This window comes from Marmota marmota, unplaced genomic scaffold, assembly GCF_001458135.2.
Source record: "Marmota marmota marmota unplaced genomic scaffold, marMar, whole genome shotgun sequence".
Lineage (NCBI taxonomy): Eukaryota > Metazoa > Chordata > Mammalia > Rodentia > Sciuridae > Marmota > Marmota marmota.
The window spans coordinates 9,019,034-9,030,706 of record NW_026000093.1 but is presented as its reverse complement, the minus strand read 5'-3'; the positions used below and the strand labels follow the sequence as shown (position 1 = coordinate 9,030,706).

General features: G+C 35.4%; 1 pseudogene; it reads left to right on the top strand.

The window, feature by feature from the left end:
* The first annotated feature begins 6,767 nt into the window (after positions 1 to 6,767).
* LOC107142335 lies at positions 6,768 to 7,714 on the top strand (annotated as a pseudogene).
* Positions 7,715 to 11,673: the final 3,959 nt, after the last annotated feature.

Here is an 11,673-nt window from a genome sequence, read left to right as displayed (position 1 = left end):
TACATTGATACACCATGATGTATACCTTAAGTGAGTACTATTTTTTATAAATGATAGCTTGGTAAAGCTGGAAAAATAAAAAACATATACAAAGAATTTCTAAAATTCAAAAAGTTTTAAATTTTTTTAAATCTTCCAAGGAATTTAACTCACATCTCACTAAAGCATATTTATAAATAATAAGTAAATATAAAAAAGTGCCTTATATGGCATTGAGGAAACAAAAATTAAAACAATAACAAGATATCCCTTCACACCTATTAGAATGGTCAATAATCAGAACACTGACTACACCAAATGCTGGTGAGAATGGGGAGTACTAGAAACTGCCATCCATTGGTGGTGGGAATGCAAAATAGTACAGTCACCTTGGAAGGCAGTTTGACAGTTTCTTAGAAAATTAAGTGTGTGTTCCTCATACAACACAGTAAGCAGGTCCCTAGGAGTTTAACCAAAGGGCTTGAAAATATGTCCACACAAAAATTTGCACATGGGTGTTTATAGCAATTTAATTGATTGACAAAACGCAGAAGCAACAAGATGTATTTCACTAGATGAGTGGATAAATAATCTGTAGTATATTCAGACACTGGAATTTTTCAGCACTAAAAAGAAATCAGCTGTCAAGCAACAAAAAGACATGAAGGAAACTTAAATGCATATTACAAAATGAAAGAAAATTTGAAAAGGCTCTATACTGTATAATTTCAATTATATAACATTCTGAAATGATAAGTCTATGGAGACAATAAGAAGATCACTGGTTGCCACAGGCTGAGCACGGAAAGGGATGAACAGGTGGAGCACAAAGGATCTTTGCATACTGAAACCATTCTGTAGGATACTGTCATAGTGAATACATGTCATTATATATCCAGCTAAATCCATAGATATACAATGCCAAGAATGAATCCTAGTGAATTTTATGAGTTTTGAGTGACAATGATGTATCAAGATAGATGTATCAAGATAAATACAATAACAACTGTACCAATCTGTCAAGGATGTTGATGATGGGGAGTCTATGCATATATTAGGGCAGGAGGAAGCTAGAAAATCTCTACTTTCCTCTTTCTTTTTTGCAAACTTTAAACTGCTAAAAATTTTAAATCCATAAATTTAAAAAAAAGAGACAGAACTATTCACAGGTTTCAAGTAGGGGCATGACATAGTCTAATTACATTTTAGGAAGGCCGGTTTAGCTGCTGGTAGAGAGGGGATAGCACTAGAAGAAGAGAGAGGAAGCTGTTGAGAAGGTCCAAGTGTGAGGGTCTTTCTTTAGACTCCTTGTCCAGATTGCTTTGCTTTCTTGATTTGCAACTTCTGTCTATGAATATTCAACAAACAGTGTATGAAACTACCTGCTATTTACAGAACTAAGCAACGTGGGACAGGTGGAACAGGAGCTGCTCCAATGAAAAGAAGAAACAAAGGGAAAATTATAAGTAGCAAAATATAAGCAACCTTTAATATGTCTATGTAAAAAGAAAAAAAATAAATTCTATGAAGTTCATCAATGAATTAGGTTAGTAACCAGTACTGCTGTCTTCAAAAGAATCAACAAAATAAGAACTTAAATTAGCTCTATTTGCTGACGATATGATTCTATACCTAGAAGATCCAAAAAACTCAACCAGAAAACTTCTAGAACTAGTAAATGAATTCAGCAAAGTAGCAGGATATAAAATCATCACCGATAAATCAAAGGCATTTCTGTATATCAGTGACAAATCCTCTGAGAAGGAAATGAGGAAAACTACCCCATTCACAATATCCTCAAAAAAAAAAGATATTTGGGAATCAACTTAAAAAAAGAGGTGAAAGACCTATAAAATGAAAAATACAGAACCCTAAAGAGAGAAATCAAAGAAGACCTTAGAAGATGGAAAGATCTACCTTGCTCTTGAATAGGCAGAATTAATATTATCAAAATGACTATACTACCAAAAGCACTATACAGACTTAATGCAATTCCAATAAAAATATTAATGGCATTCCTCATAGAATTAGGAAAAGCAATCATGAAATTCATCTGGAAAAATAAGAGATCAGAATAGCTAAAGCAATCCTTAGCAGGAAGAGTGAAGCAGGTGGTATCACTATATCAGATCTTAAACTATACTACAGAGCAATAGTAACAAAAACAGCATGGTATTGGCACCAAAACAGGCTGGTAGACCAAAGGTACAGAATAGAGGACACAGAGATTAACCCACAAAATTACAATTATCTCATATTAGACAAAGGAGCCAAAAACATGCACTGGAGAAAAGATAGCATCTTCAACAAATGGTGCTGGGAAAATGGAAATCCATATTTAACAAAATGAAATTAAACCCCTATCTCTCACCATGCACAAAACTCAACTCAAAGTGGATTAAGGACCTAGGAATTAAACCATAGACTCTGCATTTAATAGAAGAAAAAGTAGGCCCTAATCTTCATCATGTGGGATTAGGCCCCAACTTCCTTAATAATACTCCTATAGTCTAAGAATTAAAACCAAGGATCAATAAATGGGATGGGATCAAACTAAAAAATTTCTTCTCAGTAAAAGAAATAATCTGTGAGGTGAACAGAGAGCCTACATCATGGGAGCAAATTTTTACCCTTCACACATCAGAACATTAATCTCTAAGGTATAAAAAGAACTCAAAAAGCTAAACACCAAAAAAAACCAAATAACCCAATCAACAAATGGGTCAAGGACCTGAACAGACACTTCTCAGAAGAGGATATACAATCAATCAACAAATATATGAAAAAATGCTCATCATCTCTAGCAATCAGAGAAATACAAATCAAAACTACTCTAAGATATCATCTCACTCCAGTCAGAATGGCAGCTATTATGAAGACAAACAACAATAAGTGTTGGCGAGGATGTGGTGAAAAAGGTACATTCAAACATTGCTGGTGGGACTGAAAATTGGTGCAGTCAATATGGAAAGCAGTATGGAGATTCCTTGGAAAGCTGAAATGGAACCACCATTTGACCCAGTTATTCCTCTCCTCAGACTATACCCAAAGGACTTAAAAACAGCATACTACAGGGACAGAGTCACATCAATGTTTATAGCAGCACAATTCACAATAGCTAAACTGTGGAGCCAACCTAGATGTCCTTCAGTGGATGAGTGGATAAAAAAAATGTGGCATATATACACAATGGAATTTTACTCAGCATTAAAAAAAGAACAAAATCATGGCATTTGCAGGTAAATGGATGGCATTGGAGAAGATAATGCTAAGTGAAGTTAGCCAATCCCCAAAAAACAATTGCTGAATGTTTTCTCTGATATAAGGAGGTTGACTCATAGTGGGGTAGGGAGGGAGAGCATGGGACGATTAGATTAATTCTAGATAGGGAAGAGGGGTGGGAGGGAAAGGGAGGGGGCAGGGGATTAGCAAGGGTGGTGGAATGTGATGGACATCATTATCTAAAGTACATGTCTGAAGACTTGAATTGGGTGTCAACATACTTTATATGCAAACAGAGATATGAAAAATTGTGGTATATATGTGTATTAAGAATTGTAATCCTAAAAAAAGTACATGTATAAAGGCATGAATTGGCGTGAACATACTTTATATAGAGATATGAAAAATTGTGCTCTATATGTGTAATAAAAATTTTTTGTAATGCATTCCACTGCTGTCATATATTTTAAAAAATAAAATCAATAAAAGATAAAAAAAATATGAGTAAAAAAGAAAAAAAGAGTCACAGAGGTAAACGGCAACCCATAAGGGGAGCCAAAACTCAGAATTGTAATAATAAGCTTTCCTTAAAAACAGAGAGACCACATGGAAAAAAAGATGAAGTTGGTTTAAGGTAAGCTTCAATAACAAAGATTAACTATGAATCGAAGACTAATGGATTTGGCAATGCTTTCTTGGATATGACACTAAGTTAAGTAAAGGCAAAAGAAGAAGAAAAAAATCAATATGGATTAACTTGAAGACATGATTTGAGTTCCTAAGGTAGTCAAATTTATACAGACAAAAAGTAGAACAGCAATTGCCAGTTGCTAAGAGGAGAAGGGAATGGGAATTATTGTTTAGTAGGTGCAGAGTTCCAGTTCATAAAAATGAAAAAGTACAGCAGATGAGTAGTGGTGATGGGTTTACAACAATGTGAAAATATTTAAAACCACATAATGATAATTTAAAAATTAATAAAATGGTAAATGTGGCATGTATTATTATAGCCTGATTTTAAAAAAATAGAAAAACCAGAGAAAATAAATTAATTGCTATATTTTTGTGTGAAAACCTCATCCAGCAACATTTCTTTGTTATTCTGCACCCCAAGAAATACTAAAGCATAACCTGATCAATTTGAAGTTCAATTTTAACAACAAACTTTATGGCCAGAATGGAGCCTTGTAGGAGCTGACTACATGCAAGAGGGGCTTTTTGCTTTGTCACTTACGAATCTCCCTTGCCCTTCAGAGGAAACCTGAATCTGTGCTCTTCTTTGAATGAAATTTTAAATGTAAGATAATATGACAGAATAATTGGTTTATGAGATTATTACATCAACTAAGCATCCTTCCTTTTCCAGGGCCCTGTATTTCTGCAAATAAGCAAAAAGCTTAAAACTACTTTAGTTTGGGGCTTTTGAAGCACACTTTTACTGATGATCTTAGTTGGGGCTGCTATGACAAAGTACATTGACTGGGTAACTTATAAACAAAAGTAATCTATTTCTCATGATTCTGAAAGTTGAAAGTCTAAGATTAGGGTTCCAGCAGGGCTGGGTTCTGGATCACACATCTGGGCTACAGGGTGCCATCTTCTCTTTGTATCCTCACATGGCAGAAAGAGACAGAGAGTCTCTGGGATCTCTTTTATAACATGAGCACTCCAATCTCATGACCTAATCGCCACCCAAAGGCCCCACTTTCTAATACTGTCATCTTGGGGGATTAGGTTTTCAACGTATGAATTTGGGAAAGGACAAACATTCAATCCATTGCACTGACTAAATATAAAAGAAGTCACTCATCAAGTCAGGCTTTCTAGGACTATCAAAAATAACAAAAGAATCAAGAGAAGGGGAAAACTAATCAAGAATGACATTGGGAAGAAAAAATTTCATAAAACTCGGTAGTGCTTATGGACAAGGCTGGCTGCATAATCTGAAAGGCCCATTGCAAACAATTAGGGACTCTTTGAAAAGTAACAAAAAAAAAATGCCATTCAATTTAGTAGAACATAGAGTTTTTTCTTTTATTTCTATCCCACAACTAGCCATGGTGATTTTTATTTCCTATTTAATGTTACTCTGAAAACTAATTAAAACTTTGAATTACTAGCACAAATTTTATCATACATATTCCTGTTGCTTTAAGTACAAATATAAAGACATCTGACTTGAATGCAGAATCACCAAATTTAGACAATCATCATCTTGTTGTTCACACATGGATATGCACCAAAGGAAACAGTGCATAAACCTAACCTAATCTTTCATTTCACCTCTTGCTACCTGCACATTCTACCAACTTTTTACGCTAGGCTACAAATTAGTAAGGAAGAATTGAAAGGCAAAGGAATATCTCATCATCTCATCATCTCATCATTTTCACCCATTTGGCAAATGCAAAGTAAGACAAGTAAAAAGGGAAATAAAAGGTTACTTGATAAGTCCTGATTCTTAAAATCCATTGTTTCGTTTTTTGGTTTTCGGTTTTTTATTTTCATTCAAAGGAATTTCTGGTTTGTTTTTGATATACCATCATAGACTTTTCTAGAATGCCACTGTTTAAGAGAACATGCTAACTATTTTAGCTTGATTGTATACCCATTCTGTTAATCATCAAAATATGGAACGAGGTAAGTCCTACAGGACAAACAACCTGGTTTCTTTCATGAATAAATTGCAGGGAACCAAAAATGTCAAGATGTGGTTACCTGTAGATGAAAAAGATTTTAAATTGTCTATCAACCAAATGTAATTAGCAAACCTTGCTGGATTCTGATTTAATCAAATCAGCTGGGGAAAAATGTATGTGAAAAATTTGAAAATTGATGGAATAATGTGATAATATTTGGAAATAATTGTTAATACTTTAGATAACAGTAGAATATGTAGGCTTTCAGAAAACAAGGATTAACTTATAAAGACAAATACAAAAACACAGATATAATTATATGTCTGGAACCCAAAATTATCTTGTGGTGTACATCATATAAGACTATCATGAGTTCATAATAGTTGAAGTCTAGTACAAAGAACACATATCTGACCTATCGATGGTTCACACCAGTGAACTTAGCCTATCGGAACCGAGAATTCATTCATTCTTAAGTTTTTACCCAATGTAAGATATAGATTTTGGAGTAAGGTAGAAACACTGGTAGCTAAGAAGAGGAGAGAGATTTTGCATTTTGCTGTTTGGTTTTTTGTTTTGTTTTTCTCTTGGTACCTGGGATTGAACCCAGGGGCCCTTAACCACTGAGCCATATCCCCAGCCTTTTTGTACTTTATTTAGAGACAGGGTTTCACTGAGTTGCTCAGGGCCTGGCTGAGTTGCTGAAGCTGTCTTTGAACTGGCGATCCCCCTGCCTCAGCCTCCTGAGCTGCTGGGATTACAGGTGTGTGCCACCACAGCAGGTGAGAGCAGAGAGTTTAGTGATGAAGTAGGAGAAGGGATTTATGAAGGCTCTGGGAAGAGTCTTGGTCTAAACTACGGAGTGGGATGCAGATGTTGAGTACTGCTGCCTAAGGCATAAAGTCGTGAAATCAACATGGCATCATCAACTTTGAAATTTAGAAACAATGGAGAAGACTCAAGAAACTGTCCAGAGAATTATTCTGGAGCCCTGCAAGTGCTTACTTCAGTTACCAGGTAAACAAGTGAGAACCAAACTTTCACAGGCATTTAATCATTGGCTGAAAGTTCTAGAAGACAAATTACAGATTAACACTGAAGTGGCAGAAATGTTGCATATGCCAGTTTACTCATTGAGGATATCAAAGACAGCTCAAAACTCCAATGTGGCTTTCCAGTGGCACACAGCTTCTATGGAATTCCATCTGTCATCAATTCTGCCAATTATGTATATTTCCTTGGCATATAGACTTGATGAGAAAGTCTTAACTCATCATCCAGAGGCAGTGAAACTTTCACCCCCCAGCTTTTGGAACTCCATCAGGGACAAGGCCTGGATATGTACTGGAGGGATAATTACACTTGTCCCACTGAAGGAGAATGTCAAGCTATGGTGCTGAAAAAGACAGGTGGACTGTTGGGATTAGTAGTAGGTCTCATGTAGTTTTTCTCTGAATACAAAGAAGATTTAAAGCCATTATGTAATACACTTGGGTTCTTTTTAAAATTAGACATGATTATGCTAATCTGCACTCCAAAGAATATAGTGAAAACAAAAAAAAAAGGTTTTGTGAAGATCTAACAGAGGGAAAATTCTCCTTCCTTATTATTCATGCTATTTGGTCAAGGCCTGAAAGCACCCAGGTGCAGAACATCTTATGGCTGCAGAAAACTCAGATATTAAAAAAAAATATTATGTACATTATCTCAAGGATGTAGGTTCTTTTGAATATACTTGGAATACTCTCAAAGAGCTTGAATCTAAAGCCTGTAAACAAATTGAAGCACATGGTGGGAACACTGAGCTAATGGCTCTAATAAAGCACTTAAGTAAGATGTTCAGTGAAGAAAATGAATAATATTAAGCCATTCTTGACTGAGTCCAACAGCTTCCTTTAGTTGATTGGTTTTTCTTTTAGCCTATTATCTTTTCACAAATTTGGACCAAGCTTGAGTCCTCAAAAACTGAGTAAATAGAGATGGTGTGAGTGAAATTGTTTGAATGTAGAAACCCCTCCACATATGTAATACAAAGTTAAAAGAACGAAAAGGAATCATGTTTGTGTAGGTCTAATTAGAATGTTAGAAGTTGTTTTGGAAGGATATTGTGACCAACTCTGTCATACTACCACGAATATTCTATTGATTCTGTCAATAAAAAGTACTAGCTTCTGCGGGGGAAAAAAAGATATAGATATCAACTATGTAATACTTATTGGTGTACATATATATATTTTCCTCCATTGATAGTGGAGGTGTGTTCCAATAAATCCATGATAAGTTGAAAATATCATAAGGTGAAATGCATTCAATATTCCTAACCTACTGAACATCCTAGACTTGCCAAAATAGTGCACTAAACAGTATGTTGTGTTCCCCTCAGGATCAACTGGCCGACTGGAAGCTGCCACACACTACCACTACCTAGCCTCTGAAGGGACTGTCATACTGCATATCACCGACCAGGAAAAGATCAAAATTCAAAATTTAAAGTTTGAGTTCCTCTAAGTGCATATCAGTTTTACATCATCATAAAGCTGAAAAATCATACGTTGAACCATGTTATGTCCTGGAGAGTCTGTTGGTGCAAATCACCCAATGTTTTCTTTCATCATTTCTGACTTGTTTATGTGAAGCCCATCTTCTATGATCTCATAAAACTCTTCCAACTTCCATCCACAGGCTTATTTAGTCTGTTTCAATATTATTTTTGCAAATAACAACTTGTTCATTCTTCCTCTGGAAAGTGCCTCCTTTAAAGAAGTAAATGTTCCTTGTTTATCCCTCCTCTATATTCAGTTTGGTGCATGTTAAGAATTCAATAGGACTATGCGATTTTTATTTTATTTGTAAGGGAAGAAAGATAAGCAGAATAAGGGATGGAGGGAGATAAGATACGGTTAAATAAATACATTTAGAGATTGTGGAAATTATTAGTTTAGATGTTTGACTCTCATTTCTGGTAAATCTGTAGGATTCATTCCTTAAACTTGAATCATGTTGTATCACTTAAAACATCTTTTCACAAATCCTCCAATGATAAAAGAGCTGTGAAAATCTACAAATATGGTACCTGATAAAAATGTCTCAGTCCTTCCTTGTAAAACTGCTCTCTAAATATCTAGGTGTGCTTCACACCAGGTAGATGCACCTCTGCTAAGGGCTGTGTGTGATGATTCTTTGATCACAGCTCTTATTCCTATTCAGAGATTCTGTGATTCTCAAAGATTGAATAAAAGGAGATGAAAATAAAATTGAGTCCTGTCTATATAAGATTAATAACCTGATTTTATTTTCATGGATGCCAGCCCAACACTTGCCATTTGAGCTTTCCCTTTACTTCTTGATTTTTCTGGGCCACTTCTGGAATACTTAGATGATCACCTTCCTAACCTCACTGGGAGGGTGTTGATTCTCCATATATCTGAATTTCAGGTCAGTTCTCTCCAGAGGAAAAATCACTTGAGTTTTCTAAACCCAAGATTGAATTACCAAGTGAGAAAACAACACTGGATAAAAATAATATGTACATTTTTACATTGTATGTATATTAAACATACATGTTAAATAAGTGTCAAATTTTCTTTTTCAAGTTTCGACTCAAAATTTGCTAACTTAGAAAAGTTCTCCATGACCCTTAAAACCAGATCAGGATCCACAGACTACTCCTTCAAGATACTTAAGATAGAGTTTCAAAATTTTAATTATATATGTGTTTTACAATTCTTTGGTATCTCATGACCGATTAAGAAATCCATATATGTGATGAATAAATAATGTTCAGTCAGTGATTATCAGGACCTGCCTAAGCACTATGTGAGAAAAATCAGAGTACAAGGTTAATCACACAGGATTAAGATTTTATCCCAAGTGAGAAAATAAAATGGGTTAACAGGAAAAGGCATATTCTTTTTCCACAACAAATTAAGTAGAAAACTTTGGCTAAGAAATAAAATTCCTACCAAAGTAAAAAGAAGAAAATATGTGCATATATGATCTCAAAGTTAATCAAAATGGACATTATTTAAAGAGGTTTTGGTTTGAAAGACTATAGAACTCAGATTATTTCTTTATGCTCAAAAGCAGCAAAACGTATTGTTTCTAGGACACAGCAATAAAATCTTTTATTTAACTGTCATTTCACATGCCTTCCACCTGTGGGGAGTTGAACATCTTTATCAGGTCTTGTCTGTTTTAAGTCAACACCATTCTATCCATCAAGTTGACAATCTTAAATGAAAGTCAGCGTGCTATTTGATTTCCCACCATCATAATGCGCCTTCAGCCACAACCACCTTTAAATTGCTTTTTCCTGGGGAAGATTGCAGTATGATAAGCTCACAGCCAAAAAGCCTTAATAAATCAACTAGCGTAGAGAATAAAAGTGAAAAATGTACTCAGAGAGGATATCAGATCTCATTTATGTTTAATTTTGCTTTTTTAGTACACATATATCTTTTTAATGTTTAAATATTATCTCCAAATTGCCCATTCAAAGGGGACTTCCAAATTAATTTAATTTCCATATCAAGAACACACCAAACACGAAAAACAATCTCTCAATGGCTATGCCATATATTTTTTTCTTCTTTAGTGGAACATCAGCAAGCCATATTAACTTCTGGGGTAAACAAATGCACTGTCTTAGAACTTGCAGGTTTTTGACACAAACTTATACTTAAGTAGCTAGAATAAATTGTTCTGGGGCCTACCAAAAGCTATGGACAACAGTTCATTCATTAGGTTGAATTCCTCAGGAGGTAATGGCAATTGTATACAACAAGGCTTCAAATGTCATTTATTTAGTAGAATATGGAGGCATGGAGTCCCAGGGTTAAACTGATTTGCTACATCACCTCCAAGGACTCTATGGTCTCCAGTCTTTCACCCAGGATCCTCAGCATGTGGATTTTCACACTAAGGCTTGCTTCTTTATAGACATCAAGTGCTCACACACAGGTACTCAAAGGGAGAAAGAAGAAAAGAAAAAGGAACTGCCTCATTTCTCCACTCTCTTCTATCAAATGAGGGAAATCATTTCCAGAATCCCCAGGAGAGTTTTTGTTTGCACTCTTAACTGGGTCAAATTCACACTTCTGGATCAATTACATGTCCCCACCTTGGACCAGCTCATTGGCCACCACATTGTCACTGGGTCAATCATTGACAAAAGAAATGGGATTAATATGATCAACCTCAATCAATTACAATTCAATCCCAGAGGCTTTCCACTATCCAAACAGAAAAAGACTTTACTGTTTTCTAGATGAATTAAGGCCGTAAATCAACCAAAAAAAAAAAAAAAACATGCATTTTTTTTCTCAAAGACATACCTGTAGTTCCATTATTAGAAATTTAATTCATGAGCATTGTTATAGTTTGGAACTCTGATGACTACCAAGGCTCATATGTTGAAGGATTGGTCCCTAATGCAGCAATGTTGAGAGGTGCAGCTCTTAGAAAGTGATTGGATCATGAGGGCTCTGATCTCATCAATGGACTAATCCATTAATAGTTCATAATTGAATGAACTATTGGGAGATGGTAGCAACTTGAGAAGGTGGGCCCTTGTTGGAAGAGGTGGGACAGTGGGAGCATGCCTTTAAAGGGTATATCTTTTCCCCAGCACGTGTGTGTGTGTGTGTGTGGTTGTGTGTGTGTGTGTGTGTGTATTTTGGAATATACAGTCATGAACTGCATAACAATGTTTCAGTCATTAACAGACCACGCCTCTACCATGTGTGTGTGTGTGTGTGTGTGCGCGCGCGCACTTGCGCTTATTTATTTATTTCTGAACACATCATGTGTTGACAGCCTCCTTCATATCATGCTC